Here is a 14,690-nt window from a genome sequence, read left to right on the forward strand (position 1 = left end):
TCTGCAAGCATTGGAAAAAAGTAAAATTAGCTTACTTTTTTTTTCTTTCTCTTCCTGTTATGAGGCTGTGCTCTGAGTCTGGGTTGGACCCGGAGGTGGGCACCTCATCCCACTGTGGCTAAATCCAGGCCTGTTGAGGCTCAGGATCGAAAAAGGACTTACTCGCCCAAGGCCACTTCAAGTTGGCGAGGGAGGGCTATCGGACTCCCCGTCTGTGCGCATCTCCAGGGCCTGGCTCTCTCTGTGACGCCCTGTGGCCCACCCCACGGGTGACTGTGGCACAGGCCTGGTCTTTTCACCTGGCGGAGGCTCAGCATGGCGAGAATGGGATGGCCCTGGCCGAGTGCCCGTAGGAGGCCTCCCTGAGGGGTCCCGCCACTCAGAAGTGGGAGCAGGTGTGTTTACGGAGCAACAGGTGCGGCCTGTTGGTGTTGGGTGAGCCGAGGGTTTCATTCTCTAACACTTGAGAGGCCTAGACTTTGACCCACTGGGGCCTCTGCTTTCTAGATCACTGCCCCCCCCAAACCAGTGACTGAGGCCCTTGGAGGGTGGGGCTCTTCATACCCGAGTCCCTCAGAAAGCGACAGCATCAGGCCTGGGCTGCTGGGGAGAGGGACCAAGGGCGTGGGAGGAGCTCCGGACACACAATTTTGACTCCTACCCGGGGCCAGTCTACCCTGGAACAGGTGGGCCAAGGCATCCACCTGGGCCCCTGAGGTCCCAAACTCTCCCTGGTTCCGGGGGGCTTGGCCTGAGCTAGAACATCATGGAGCTCCTTGCTGGATACCTTGCTGGGTGCTGGGCTCTGCGCTTTGCACACGCCTTTGTTCCTGCCAGGCTGGTGCTCCGACTGTCCCCTTGAGAGACGAGGACACTGAGGCTCCTACGATGGAGGTAGGAGCTCAGATAAGTGGAAAAGCCCATTTGGGAGGGCGTGGCTGCCTCTTCTGTGTCATAGGACAGACTCCCTCCACCGATCCCCCAGGGCCATGACCGCCGCAAATTGGAAGAGAATCTACGCTGGCTGGGGAAGAGGACCTGTGTCATGCCCACGCTGGGCTGCCCCGCCGGCATGGACACCTTCTCTGACTCGGGAGCTGTGCTCGCGTGCCTCCTGTTCCCTCCAGTGAGCTGCCTTCTCAGGCTTCAGGGCTCACGTGGGTTGGATAACTTCAATGAGGCACCAGTGCCTTCTGTCAGCTGTTCTCAACACACCTCCAGGAGAGGCAATGCTCTGGGGCCCGCCACAGCGTCTGGGGAGCAGTCCTCCATCGTGCCTTCCGCCACAGCCCAACATTTGGTTTTGGGCTCTATTTATATACATTCGTATACACAGATACCAAGGGTTTTAGTTTTGTTTTGCTTTTATTGTGCAAACTACGTTAGAGCAGCAGTAATGGAATAAAAACTCTGAAATGGAAAGAATCACCCCCAATCCCAGCAGTGGGCTTTGCTTCCCTAGCACCATTGCTTACGTGGCTGCTACGTGTCAGATGCTTTGCTTTCCGCGGTGCTCTAACCGAAGCTGCATGACCACCCCAGTAGGTGGGAACAGGCTACAGATGGGGAAACTGAGGCACGGAGCTGTTAGGTCATCTCCCCAAGGTCATACTGCTAGTGTGGGACAGAGGGAAGATTTGAGCCGGCTCTGGGATCCTGCACTTACCCAACCCCTCAAAGTGGCTTCTCCTTTCCCCACATCCTTGCTGCCTTCAGGCTTGACCTAGAAACACATCAGCAACAGCCTCGTCCTCTCTATACAGAGCATTTTTGAGGTGACCCGAGACTGGCCCTGTCTCAGGGCAAACTCCCAAGACAGGGCATGGCATCACCTTGGCTTTCTGATTATTTTCACCGAGTTTAGCATTAAAAACACTTCTGTTTTGATGGTGGCCATGGGACCACGAGGTGAGAGCGACCAACTGTCCTGGGTTTCCTGGGAGGCAGAACTCTTAGTGCTAAAGCAACAGCGATCTATTTGGTGCCCCAGGCAGATGGAGACAGTTGGTCACCCTACGGGGACAGCGCTGGCTGTGCATTCCGAGCCGTTTCCTGGTACGAGGCACTTGCACTGTTTCCTCTCTGGGCTGGTCGGGTGGGACAGCCCTGTGACCCCAGCTTGTCATCTGCTTTCTTTCCTCAGGAGCCCCTCTCCTGTGGAAGGAGACCAGGCTTTGGGGATGGAGACTACAGGAGCTAACCCAACTCTCCTGACCTGTCCCTCCTCTGAGCTTGCAGGGACGTCAGCCAGGAATTCAGGGCAGGGCCGAGGGCTGTGGCCAGGACCTCTGATGTGCTGGAGCCTGCTTGTGTTGGCTCACAGGAGTTGATCGTTAAACACAGCCTCTACTAAGAATGAGATCACACGATACTATTGTAATCGCTTTGGGCAGTGGCGGGTAGGGTCTACGATCGGTGCAGACACTGAGTAAGATGCAGATCTGTTGAATCAACATGTTGTATCCCTGAAACCCATGTAACATCGTATGTTATTGACACACAGGGCGAATGCCACCTGAAGATGAAGACTTTGGAAATCAAGGAGATGCTTCTAGAAGCCAAAAAAATGCCAGACTGCCAACACTAGAACGAGGGGAGAGCATGCAACAGATTTCCCCTCACGGCCCCCAGAGGGAAGCAATCCTACAGAGACCTCACTCTTGGATTTCCACCCTCCAGAATCCTGGGACAATACAGTTCCGTTGTTGACGCCACCCGGTCTGTAGTCCCGTGTTCTGATGGCCCCGGTGCACGGACCATCTGTGCTCCCACAGTTACCAATGCCTCTGGCATTCACATGGCAGAAACACCGCAGCACGGTGAGCCATCGCACTACCTGCCCCAAGTCTGTGGTCGATGCTTGCGTCCCGAAGCTGACCACGTAGTGTGTTACACCATGGAGACTGGCAGATGCTTCCCATTAGGCCTAGAGCTACTGTTTTGTTGGTTGTCCAGAGAGATGTCAGGCAGGGGCGGAGAGAAGGGTCACGAGGTACCCTCGTGGCAGCATGTCGTGCCTGTGGTCACTGTATTGTGAATAGCACCAAAGACCAAACGTGGTTGTCCCCTCCAGCAGTGCAATCAAAAGTCGGGATTTGAGTCATCCAGGATTCCAGGGCTTGAAGGCTATTGTCCAGTTATGTAGAAAATCACTCATGTCCTTGATGAGTAAGGGAGGTTCTCACATGTCTTTGTCATTTCACTTTTGTCGGACTCGGCAGCGTCAAGGGAAAGATTGGCGTTCGTGCCTGAACAATACTCAAGAGAGCCAACAGTCACTGCGTGAGCAGCTTGACACCAGGATGGTGGAAGACCTGCTCTGGATCCAAGGATGCCGAGGGCTGATGGGTAGATGGACAGACAGACTGCCTGGCGGAAGGACGGTTGCTTGCCTTCCAGCTCTGTGGGTGGACCAGAGTCCTGAATGGGATGGGGGCCTCCCTACGCTCTGCCCCAGGGTACTTCTGCAGGGTTGGTGCCCTGTACCTTTCTCTCTGTGTTAGCAGCAGAATTCCTGACCAGGCCTGGCCTGGGGTGCAGGAGAGGGAGCTTGACCCAGCCTTGACCGATAGCCTTGACCTAATCAGGGCAGAGTCTAGTCCTTCAGCTGTTCTCCTCGAAATGTATATTGATCCCTTCATCCCCGTGTTGATTTTCATTTTATTTTTGTAAAGATTTATTTATTTGACAGAGAGAGATAGACACAGTGAGAGAGGAACACAAGCAGGGGGAGTGGGAGAGGGAGAAGGAGGCCTCCCACTGAGCAGGGAGCCCGATGCCGGGCTTGATCCCAGGATCCTGGGATCATGACCTGAGCTGAAGGCAGATGCTCAATGACTGAGCCACCTAGGCGCCCCTCATCCCCCTGTTTAAATCCACACATGGCATCCCACTGCCCGGGGCTGGGGATTGGACCACCATCCCTGCACTGGTCTATGTCCTCATCACCCTTGTCTCCCTGCTTCAGCCACACTCACTGGCTGCCTGTCTCCCCAGCACTCTGAGCTCATTGCCCTCTCCATACTTTTGCCTATGCTGTTCCTTGTATCCCAGGCCCACTCTTTCCAAGGCTGGCTCCTCTTTATCTGTCAGGACCCTGTTACGAATGTCACCCCCTCTAGGAAGCCTTCTTGGATTACCTGGCTAAAGCAGATTCCCTGTTGCATACCATCTTTTCCCTTTGTTTTTTTTGTTTTTTGTTTTTTGTTTTTTTTTTTTTTTTTTTGGTTTGCTTTCTTCATTGTCCTTACATTATATGTCATTATTTGTCTTCATACCTACTGAATTACTTAATTACTTCATTGATTTTTTTTTTTTTTTACCCCTCATTCCATCAAACTATAAGCTCCATGAAGGCAGGGGTGGTGTCTATCTTCTGTTCACAAAAACCAGTGTGAGACCTGACACTTAGTGAGCCCTTAGAAAATGTCTGTTGAATGAATGGATCCAATACATGTATTGAGGAGCTGCACAACACAGGGCTAGATCACAGTCCAGCAGAAGTGTGGGTACAAATCCTGACTCTGACACTAATTGGCAATGTGCTCTAGGATGCGTCACTAAATCTCATTGGGCCTCAGTCTCTCTTCTGTAATAAATAGGATTGTTACAGGGATTAAATAAGTCAACCCATTCAGTTTTTAGGAAAGGGCCTGGCACACACACCAAGAAAGTTGGATGTTAGTGTTCTTGTAGGTAAAATGCAGGGCTTTTAAGGTTCAGAGGTTCAGAGGCTGACTTCCTATAGGTAAGAATGGGATAACTCCAAGAGGGCTTCCTGGAGGAGAAGACATTTGAAATGGACCATGGCGGGGTTGGGGGGTGAAATTTCTCTAGGCGGAGATGGGGGTGGAGAGGTCAGGAGAGATGAAGGACCCCTGGTACTGGGAAGAGACCCATGGGCAAGCCAGCCCTGCCCTGGGGTTAGATGCTCCTGAAGCTTCTCACAGAGTCAGGCCCAGCATGAGCTGTGCTTTTCTCAGCCCGCAACCTCCCTGCCCACATGGCCTTGACATTTCATTTATACCCATTTCCTGTGTTTGGTTTGTATACTGTGAGTGCTGACTCTGAGGAGACATGCAGAGGCCTGGCGGAAAATGCCCCAGGAGGAGATGACTCAGTTGCCCCAATACCAACCCCAAGTAGACCCGAGTCGATTTGACACGGGGCAGATCCAGAGAAGCCCCCACAGGGCTGCGCCAGGACGGGTCCTACATGTCCCAGAAGCTCAGGATGTAGCCTGATGCCATCGACTCCCATGGGCTTGCATGAATTGCTCTGACTCTCTGGGTTGCCCTCAGTCTCCTCACCTGTCAAATGGGGGCAGACACACTCCTCAGAGTTGCTGGGATGGTGAAATGAGTCTTGGTGGGCAGAGAGCATGTCAGAGTGGTTTCTGCCCTGGTTCCTCATGTCATTCATTTGAAAACACTGTAGGAAGGGTCCTTTTATTATCCCCATTTCACAGACGGGGAATGTCGAGGTTCAGAGAAGGGCTCTGGCCTGCTCTGCACCATGCAGCCAGGGAGCGACCCAAGACTGACCTCCAGATAGGGTGCAAGTGAACAGATAATACAGGCTGAAGCACGGAGAGCAACCACCAGATGTAGCCAAGAGAGGATGAACTCATCACGGGAAACGGGAACACCGTTGGCTGTCTTTCCACTTCTTTTCTGAAGAGGGGGAGCCCATCCTAGCACGGTGAGGAGTGTTTTCTAAACATAAGACCCTGGCCCCTGGTAGTTACTCTGTAAATATCAGGTTAATGAACAAAAACACGAAGTAGTACAAAATGGCTCTTGTGAATTAACCTGTGAGTGGAAAATGATTTTAAAGACCAATTAAGGGGCGCCTGGGTGGCTCAGAGGATTAAGCCTCTGCCTTCAGCTCAGGTCATGATCTCAGGGTCTTGGGATCAAGTCCCCCATTGGGCTCTCTGCTCGGCGGGGAGCCTGCTTCATCCTCGCTCTCTGCCTGCCTCTCTGCCTACTTGTGATCTCTGTCTGTCAAATAAATAAATAAAATCTTAAAAAAAAAAAAGACCAATTAGTCTTCCCCATGGATGTGGCAGGTATTTTCTCTATGACACCCCTGCTGAGCTTCTCCTTAGTTCCCCCCAGAGATGGGGAGCTCACTTCTTGCGTTTGTGGGCGGCATTCGTTCTGAAAGGGAGTGTGGAGCCTGAGCCTATGGTCCCACAAGAGTGTCAGAGGTCAGAGCTGGGAGCCTTTTGTGCCCACCCCCCCACACTTCCCTCCTGTCCAGATAAAGGAGTCTGCATTTCCTGAGAATTCCCACTGAGCGGGCCTGGGGGAGAGCAAAGGGAGGCTGGGCTGAGGCCAGGACAGAGAAAAGGTCCCAGTCCTGGATCAGACCTCCTGGGTATGACTCAGATGTGTTACGTAACACTCCTAATCCCCCATCTCCCACCTTTACCTGTAAAACCTGCATTAATAAGGGTCTCCTTCTCATAGGGTAAAGCGAGGAGTCCTGGATGGTGGGGGAGGGGGGCTCCTGGACACCAAGCCCCCAGCCCCGCAAATGCTCCACAGTTAGCTTCTCTGGCAGGGCCAGTTGCTGACCCCATTCCTTTCCCTCTAGAAGGCAAGCAGGGCAAAGGCAGATGTCCTCATTTAAGAGCCGACCTAAGGCACAGTGAATTTAAGCCCAGAGCACGGGGGAATGAGGGTGGAGCCAAGGCCTCCCCTCCTTGTCTGGGTAGAGCTCCCGGATTCTTTCACTGTCAAGGCCCCTGAGGGCAGAGTGGGGTGAGGAGGATGGAGCCTGGGCGTGGGGAGCCCAGCAGTCACAAACTGGGACTCCCCTGGTGTTCTTATCAGGGTGCACAGCATCTCTGGTCATGGGCAGGCAGGCGCAGCTCTCAAGGCCTGGGGAAACCCTGGGGCTTTAAGAGTCAGACTGTCTTCCTGCAGGCCTACTTGTCTCTCTGGGGTCACCTGTGCTCAGCCCATGGGGGCAGAGGGGGCCCAGGGCTTCCGGCTGAGCGGAGCAGGCATGCATGCCCGTGGGCGGAGCAGGGGCGGTCTTGCACTTGGCAATTTGCCCCCCCCTCGGGTGGGGGCGGGGAGGGGAGCAGCGGTTGGAGGCGATCTCAGGACCAGCAACCCCAGTGGGTCTCAGCTGTGGCCAATAGATAGGGCCCATCCTTGAGATTGGAGTTCTCCACCCCCTTCCCTTGCTGTCCATCTGTCCATCCATCCTTCCTGTGCCTCCCTTCTCTCATGTCTACCTTGACTCTTTTGTTCAGCTCTGCCCACCTCCTCCTTGTTCCTCAGGCACACCAAGTGCCCACCTACCACCGGGCTTCTGTATGTGCTGTCCCAGCCACCGGGCATGCCCTCACTGCAAACGTGTAGTTTGCCTCCCTTGCCACATCCAGTCTGCTCACAGAGAACTGAAACCAAGTCCTCTTCTCCTTCCTCTGCTTGCTTTACTTTGCTCCATAGCTCTTACCGGGTATATTTCACACGTATTGGCTTATTAATTATCTATCTCCCCCTCCAGCTCTAAGAGGTCAGAGATTTTTGCGTTCTGTTCTCTGCTGTATCCCTAGCATCTAGAACAGAGCCTGGTGTGCCACAGGTCGTCGGTAAGCACATGTTAAAAGCATGGCTGAGTCCTTCCCCTGTACGTTTTCCCATCAGCTCATCATCCGTTTTTGTCTTCCCACATTTCCTGTCACCCATCAGTCACCCAGAATTTCTCTGCACCAGGCCCTGGGCTGAGGCTTGGGTTTGGTGACAGGGCAGGGAACACAGATAAGAAAGGAAGAATTCTGACACTGGGGAATGGGCCCCAAGTAAGGGGGAGTCCAAGGGGGGGCTCTGGGTGACACATGGGGTAGGGGAGGTGAGGGAAGGTTCTCAGAGCACAGGGTGGCCCACAGCGGCACAGGATACAGACTTTGTTGAATGAATCCATGTCTGGAGGACTTCTTGGAAGGAGTGGTATCTCGGGTCTCAGTACTGCGGATACTGGGGGTGGGGGTTGGAATCAGAAGCCACCTGGGGGAGAGGGTTGGTTCCTGGCTGTGAGAACTTGGAATAGACCCTTCCCTGGGTCTCCCTCCCTGGAGAAATGCCGGTCTGAGATGAGGACAAAGGGTGAGGCAGGGGCTGGCCAGGCTGGGCTGGGGGCCAGTGGTGGAGGAGGCTGGCAGGCATGTGCCCAGGGCCCCCATGGGAACCTCTGGGGTGGGGCAGAGCCTGTCTGGACTACTTGTTTCTGCAACCCCTGGGGTGGCTGGAGCAGCTTCCCTGAACCCCTCCTTAGGATGAAGAGCCCATACCTGTGCCCCCCTTTTGTCTGTCTCAGTTCTTGCTTTGTGTTCTGCAAGAGGCTGGAGGTTCTGAGGGTAGAGACTGGGCACCCTGTTCCCCATCCCACTGTAGCGCTGCCTTACCGCCCCCTCCAGCCAGCGGGGGGCTGTTGACTTGTTTTTTCTATAGGCAGGTAAGCCTGGGCCTGGGTTTCACGTGGGGCCTGAGCTCGGGGAGGCAGCAGGAGGACAATCAGGGAGGTGATGATTACAGAAGGTGGGCCAGCACCCCCTTACGGGGGCTCCTCCAGGCTCCTCCAGGGCCCCTGGGCAGGCCAGCAGCCCATGCATTGGGAAGAGGTCTTGAAAACTCATGGAGGGCTGAGGCCAGGGGTGAGGGGCTCTCAGACCCGGATCCGGGCAGACCCTATAGAGAAATCTGGGAATGAGAGAGGGAGGGGGCAGCCAGCCGGAAATTCAAGACGGGCAGGCGGAGCCTTACCTGGGACAGCCTGCTCAGACAAGCTCAGGCTGGGTGCATGAGCCCTGGGAGGAGGTAGAGGTGTCTGCGGAGGAGGCGGAGTCCGGCCAGGAGGCTGCCAAGACTGGAGACTCGGAGGTAAGAAGCCCCTGGTCACTGGTCGCTGTTTGTGGTGGAGGACAGGGCAGGAAAATTCGGGAAGTCGGGCTCTCAGGCTGGCCCACCTTCCGTAATCAGCCTGTGGGCAGGCTCTCAGGTTCAGTTCCGGGCCCTGAGGGCATGCGGGAGGCCCGGCCCTGGGTTTGCTCAGGGCTCTGGGCAGGTTTGGAGGCCCTGGTTGTGCTGGGGTTCCCCCCTTGCTGCTCTGAGTGTGGGCTGGGTGGAGCCGATGTGGGGGTCATTTTGGCACTGGGCGGCTGTTGGGGAATGGGGGGGGGGGTGCTGTGCATTGTTGAGGACCCAGGTGAGGTTACAAGTCCCAGGGCTCGGACAGGGAGGCAGGGGACAGGCACCCGGGTCTTTGCCTGTTCCGTCCCCCAGCACCCAGAGCCCGTTTCCTCCTAGGATCCCAAGGGAAACCGGTTTGGGAGCAGGTTGGCCCAGGCTGTTTGACTTCTGACAAGGAAGAGAAAGACAGCCCGCCCTGGTCAGCTGAGTGGACGGGACAGGGCCCAGGCCTGGGGACATGCCTGCCCTGTCTGGCCAGCACAGGGTTCTGAGCCTTTCCCCAAGTCCCTCAGGTCCCTGTGATGAGACTTCTGCGGGGTGGCCGAGGACGGGAGAGCCTTAATGGAGGAAAGGGCCTGGGAGCTTTCTTCCCTGGGTGGTTTCCCTGTCTGTATCCCCAGGGGGCTGGGCAAGGGTGATGGTGTGAAAACACTGACTGAAGCAGCCCTCACCCCACAGTTCACAGCCCTTCTGATTCTCCAGCCCCACGTGCCAGACGGCCAGCCAGACAGATGTGGGTGGCTGTGGGTGGGAGGAGCCTGGCGCCCGGCCAGCTCTGTCTTTACCCACTTGGCTCCCGTGGGGTGTGTGGGCAGCAAAATGGGCGCCCCACGTTCCCTCCGTTAATTAGATAGGCCCTACTAATGAGTAGCTGTCAGCGCTGCCCCATTATGCCTCGTGAGCCATCTGCGCCCCCGCACTTTGCGGGGAGACCCCAGCGACGGCCTGGCTGCCGGGAGGAGGCGTATGCAGAAGGCAGGGCTTCTGGGAGCCATTGCGGGGGGGACTCCTGGAGCCGGAGACCGGGTGCTTTGTGGGCTTGCCACCAGAAAGGTCAGGTTCTGGCTCTTTCTTTTCCAGAGAGAGAAGCGGGGGCCGCTGGAGTCCCGGGTGAGAAGACTGGCCTCCTCCTCTCCCCGGCAGCCAGCACCTTCACTCTGCGGGCATGGGGAGGCTGGTGTACTGGAGAAGGGGTGGGGCACACCGGGTTGGTCAAAGTTGAGATCCAGGGCTCTGGGGACACTCTGGCAGTCAAGGGAGGTGGCACTTTGTCACCTGTGAGACAGAGCCAGTCCTAGTGCCTTTGTACACTGCTGGGCCGTCAGACGGGGTGTCGCCCCACCTCTCTGGGCCTCATTTGCCTCCCTCTGTGTGGGAGCTACAATGACTCACTGCCGGACCAGAGGCCTAAGTCTTGGTTCCCTGAGCAGCTGCCACCCAGACCTCAGAGTCCAGGGCCCAGGGAGTCGCTGACAGAAGGGGCACGACCATATAGAGACATCAGCGGGGCTGCCTGCCCCAGCCCTCCTGTCTGAACAGTTGCGGGGCGGGGAGGAGTTGGAAGTCTCCTCTGCGCACTGTCCCCAACCTTGAAGGACTTCGCCTTTAAAAGAGAGCCCAGGGTAGTAACAGCACCTGTTACTGCTCTCCCAGTGAGATGGCCTGATGTCCCCATCTCAGACCTGGGGACACAGCACTGAATGCTCGGAGCTGGACCCTGTGGTGTCAGGTCCCATGTGGCACTATTTGAAGGACTCTGGGGCCATGCCGTGGTGGGGGGGATAGTCTAGGAGGGACGAGGGGCAGTTTGGAGCCTCCTGGTCACTGAGTCTCCCCCAGGCCTGAGCGGGGCACCCAGAGGCCCCTTGGGAGGAGCAGTCCTCCCAGCTCTACTGCTGGCTCCAGAGGCAAGTGGGAAGGTGACCCCCAGATCCCCTAACTCCGGTCTCCTGAGCTATAAAGCAGGGCCCTATGTTCACAGATGGCTAGGACCTCCTCTTAGGAACCCAGGCCTCCAGATGCCTGTCCCTGCACCTGTTTCCCATGGCAAGAGTGGCCTAGCCTCGCTGGTGTGGAAGTAGGGGTGGGGAGAGAGCTTGTGGTCCCTCTTTGGCAGGCCCATCCTTGCCCTAGGGCTCAGGGGCTTCTGATGGCTGAGAGGTGGGAGGGTTCCTGGTATGACCTTCCAGGCCTGTTCTGGCTGGATCTGAACCTCCTGCCGAGTGCAGCTGGGGGCTGGGCTGAGGTCAGACATTCCGTCATGCCTGGAAAGAGGGGGTGGTAGCTCTGTCTACCTTCTATCTCAGGCAGCTGGGCACCCAGGTGTGCCTGCCTCCTTGGGAGGTCAGCAGGGGTGGTTCTCGGATGCCCAGGCAGCCTGAACCCTGTGAGGACCTGTGGTCTATAGTGGTCTCCTCCCAGAGGGACAGGAACAGGGGGGATGTCTGCCTGCCTGCCTGTCTGTGCTGGGCCCAAGGCCACTTTTTGTTTACATGAGGTCAAGATGCCACTGGAACAAGGAAGGAGGTACTGGGGGCAGTTTCAAGGCCATGGAGTTAGATTCTCGTTCAAATCCTGTGTGACCTTGGACTGGCTCCCTTTCCTCTCCCCCCACTCCGTCTCCTCCCCCAGCAGATAGGACAAGGCGTCCTTGGCAGAATTGTGGGGGGGAATGAAAGTCACCTGCCTGGCATGCAGTGCGCAACAGGGGTGCATAGACTCTGGTCTCAGACCTTCGGGGGGGGTGGCGGGAGGGCCAATGCTGGGACAGGTGCCCTGACCACCAGCTCCAGAGCTTCTGAAATCCCTTGCAGGTACATGTGAGCCGGGCACCGGCCTCAGCTCCACCCCCAAGGGAGCCAACTGGGTCCAGCCTGTCCTTAGACCTCCAAATAAGTGCTCAGAAAACCAGGTGTGGACCTGCCAGGTCTCCGCCCTCCTGTTTGCCTGCCAGTCCACCCTTGGAACTGGCACCAATGTCTTGCACCTCAAGCCTGGGCTTGAATCTCCATTAGTCTTGTCCCATTTTTAATGACCCATGGGGTGGGGGGGCCTGTGCTCTCCCAAGTCTTGGATCCGTTGGGCTCCCTGTTCCTTCTCCGGTGGGGGGATAAGCAGTGAGTGGGGGAGGCGGGCCCAGGGCCCAGGCACACAGCTCCCTTTGTGAGGGTGGCTGAGTCACATGGGCAACGCCATCCATGCTGGGCCCTGGGGCGGCTGTGACGAGAGGGTGTTATCGTGGGTCTACAGCCGCCCCGCGACTGTGGCCAGGAGGCTTTCCCACGGGAACGAACTGGGAGGTGTCTGGGAGTGCTGGCCACAAAGCACGGGGTCTGGATCCCGGGACCCAGGTTTACGCCCCGGATCTGGAGCAAACCTGCCATGATGTTTTGGGAAGTTTCTCTTTTCAAGCCTCAGTTTTCAAGTCTGTTCAATGGGAACAGTCATCACTGTTTTTAGAGATGTTGGCCATGAAAGGACTTTGCTGGAATGCCTGGGTGGCTCAGTGGGTTAAGCCTCTGCCTTCAGCTCATGTCATGATCTCAGGGTCCTGGGATCGAGCCCCGCATCGGGCGCTCTGCTCAGCGAGGAACCTGCTTCCCCCCCTCTCTCTGCCTGCCTTTCTGCCTACTTGTGATCTATTTTTCTCTCTCTGTCAAATAAATAAAAATAAAAGTTTAAAAAAAAAAGGAAAGAAAATAAGAAAGAATTTTGCAAACTGTGGAGTGCCAGGCCTTTGGGATCTGACCAGTACTTGTCGCGCACCTACTGTGTGCCAGGCATGGCTCTCGGCGCTTTTCAAGGCTACTCAACTTGCAAAGGGACAAGGGCGGACTTGAAATGCTCTTGTCCAATAAAGACCCACCTCCTAGCAGCCAGTGGTGGCCTGTGACCCTTCCCACAGAGGGGCCACGGCTCTTCACTGCCTGCAAGGCCCTGGGGGGGCAGGGGGGTGAGGATGGAGGAGGAGGAGGAAAAGGCCCCTCCCCCAGCTCTGTCACAGCGGGGCCTCACAGCTCCGTCCTCTTACCCTGTCCTGGGGGCCACGCGCAGTCGCAGATCAGCTCCCACCTGCCTGGCAGTCCCGTTTCTGTTTCATCTTCAGGCTGTTCTGAACAACAGGGCCCTTGCCAGGACATCAGGGCTGTTCATTCGTGCCCAGGCTGCGAGCTTTATGGTGTGGCCTTGTTAATTATTACCTATGGCGCTGGTGTTGTCTCCCCAGGGTAGGGGAGAAGGTGGGTGACTGGAGAGGGGGAGCCCGAGTGACCCAGCTGGCAGAGCTGGGAGGAGAAGCTGGTCGGCCTGAGCCCCGAGCCCAGGCTCCCAGCCTCCCCTTCATCCCTTAAAACAAAGACCCTTTGCACTTTCACCTTTTGGCGCTCAGTACCCTGCCTCTGGCCTCTGTCACCAGCCAGGAATGCATTTGACTTTCTCTAGGCCCCGGGTGACCCCAGCCCTTCAGCCCTGAGCCCCAGCAGTGCATTTCAAGTGGCCTGTTGGAAGGCTCCCCCACATGTCGCAGGCCCCCCCATTCCACTGTATCCAAGGGCAGCCTCTTTCCTGCCTCCCAGATCTGCACCCCTGCCTTCACCCCCACCATGCTTCAGGGCAGTTTCTGACATACATCTCTCCCTTCCCCTCGCCTTCACATGTGGGCTAGGGGGTCCTAACCCTGCTTCGGGGTCTTGGACCGAAGCCTCCCCCCGCCCGCTTCTCCCTCTATGTTCTCCAGTGCCCTCCGGACCTCCCCTCTACCCAGCCCACCCACGTTGCTGGCATAAGCCCCTGGTGTCCAAACCAGCATTTCTCTTGCTGAATTACTTTGTGTCTCTAAAAACCAGTGGGACCCAGCCCACAGGTTTGGGCGGGATGAAATGACAGCAGTCCCCCTAAAATAGGCATCTTGACAGGGAACCCTGTAGACATAGCAGCTGTTATCAGTTCGGCTTAGTACTAATAATAGGTACTATTACGATGAATAGTCATTTATTGGGTTTCTCATTTGTGACCCCCAGAGCACTCTGGGAGCTCTTCAATGCCAGGAACTGACTCCCAGTGTCACCCTAATGTAAGCCAGACTCAGGACAGGGTGGGCCCACTGTCCCTGCCCCAGAGCCTGGCACCGTGCCCAGCACATGACCGGTCTCTGAGAAGCCCGAAGGTGACAGGGCAGGCAGAGCTTGGCAAGCGACCTCCTGCCCGGGCCAGTTCACCACATGGGCTTTTCCCACATGGTCCAAGGGGCAGCTGGGCCCAGGCTCTGTGTCTCTTGCTCAGATGTTCTGCCAGGAGAGTGGTGCCTTTACCACTCCACCTGTGAGGGCCTGGTCAGCACCCTCTGTGGGGCATGTGTGTTGGGAGGGACTGCTTCCTGTGGCTTGGACCCCGGGGCACAGCTGAGGCTGCAGTGGCTACCAGCTGGCCTGGCCCCAGAGGATGAATTTTGGAGAAACCAAGGCTAAGAGGCGACAACTTGCTCAGGGACATTGCATGTCAGGGGCTCCACGTCCTTTCTGGATAACTCACTTCCGCACCATTGTTTCCTGGCCCCTCCAGCCCTGGCAGGCAGCGAGTGCCCACTGTGGCCGTGGGAGGGAACCGTGGGCCAGACACGGGCCGAGTGCCCACAGTGCCCGCCTGCTGCTGATTGCTTGGAGGCCACAACACTGGCTTCCTGGCAACTCGGGGGGCCTCCCTGAC

At 56.7% G+C, this 14,690-nt stretch overlaps 1 protein-coding gene and 1 long non-coding RNA gene across 2 annotated transcripts in view; both read left to right on the forward strand.

The window, feature by feature from the left end:
- The first annotated feature begins 586 nt into the window (after positions 1–586).
- On the forward strand, positions 587–6,503 carry LOC132005315 (uncharacterized). Its single transcript, XR_009400774.1, has 3 exons — positions 587–894; positions 986–1,126; positions 2,504–6,503. It is a non-coding gene; the product is annotated as an uncharacterized LOC132005315 (long non-coding RNA).
- Positions 6,504–8,789: 2,286 nt separating this feature from the next.
- ADGRG1 (adhesion G protein-coupled receptor G1) overlaps positions 8,790–14,690 on the forward strand; it is a 37,927-nt gene continuing 32,026 nt past the window's right edge. Inside the window, exon 1 of the mRNA XM_059382269.1 lies at positions 8,790–8,897. The gene's annotated coding sequence lies outside the window, so the exon portion shown is untranslated. The remainder of the gene's footprint in view (positions 8,898–14,690) is intronic.

This window comes from Mustela nigripes, chromosome 17, assembly GCF_022355385.1.
Source record: "Mustela nigripes isolate SB6536 chromosome 17, MUSNIG.SB6536, whole genome shotgun sequence".
NCBI classification, from domain to species: Eukaryota; Metazoa; Chordata; class Mammalia; order Carnivora; family Mustelidae; genus Mustela; species Mustela nigripes.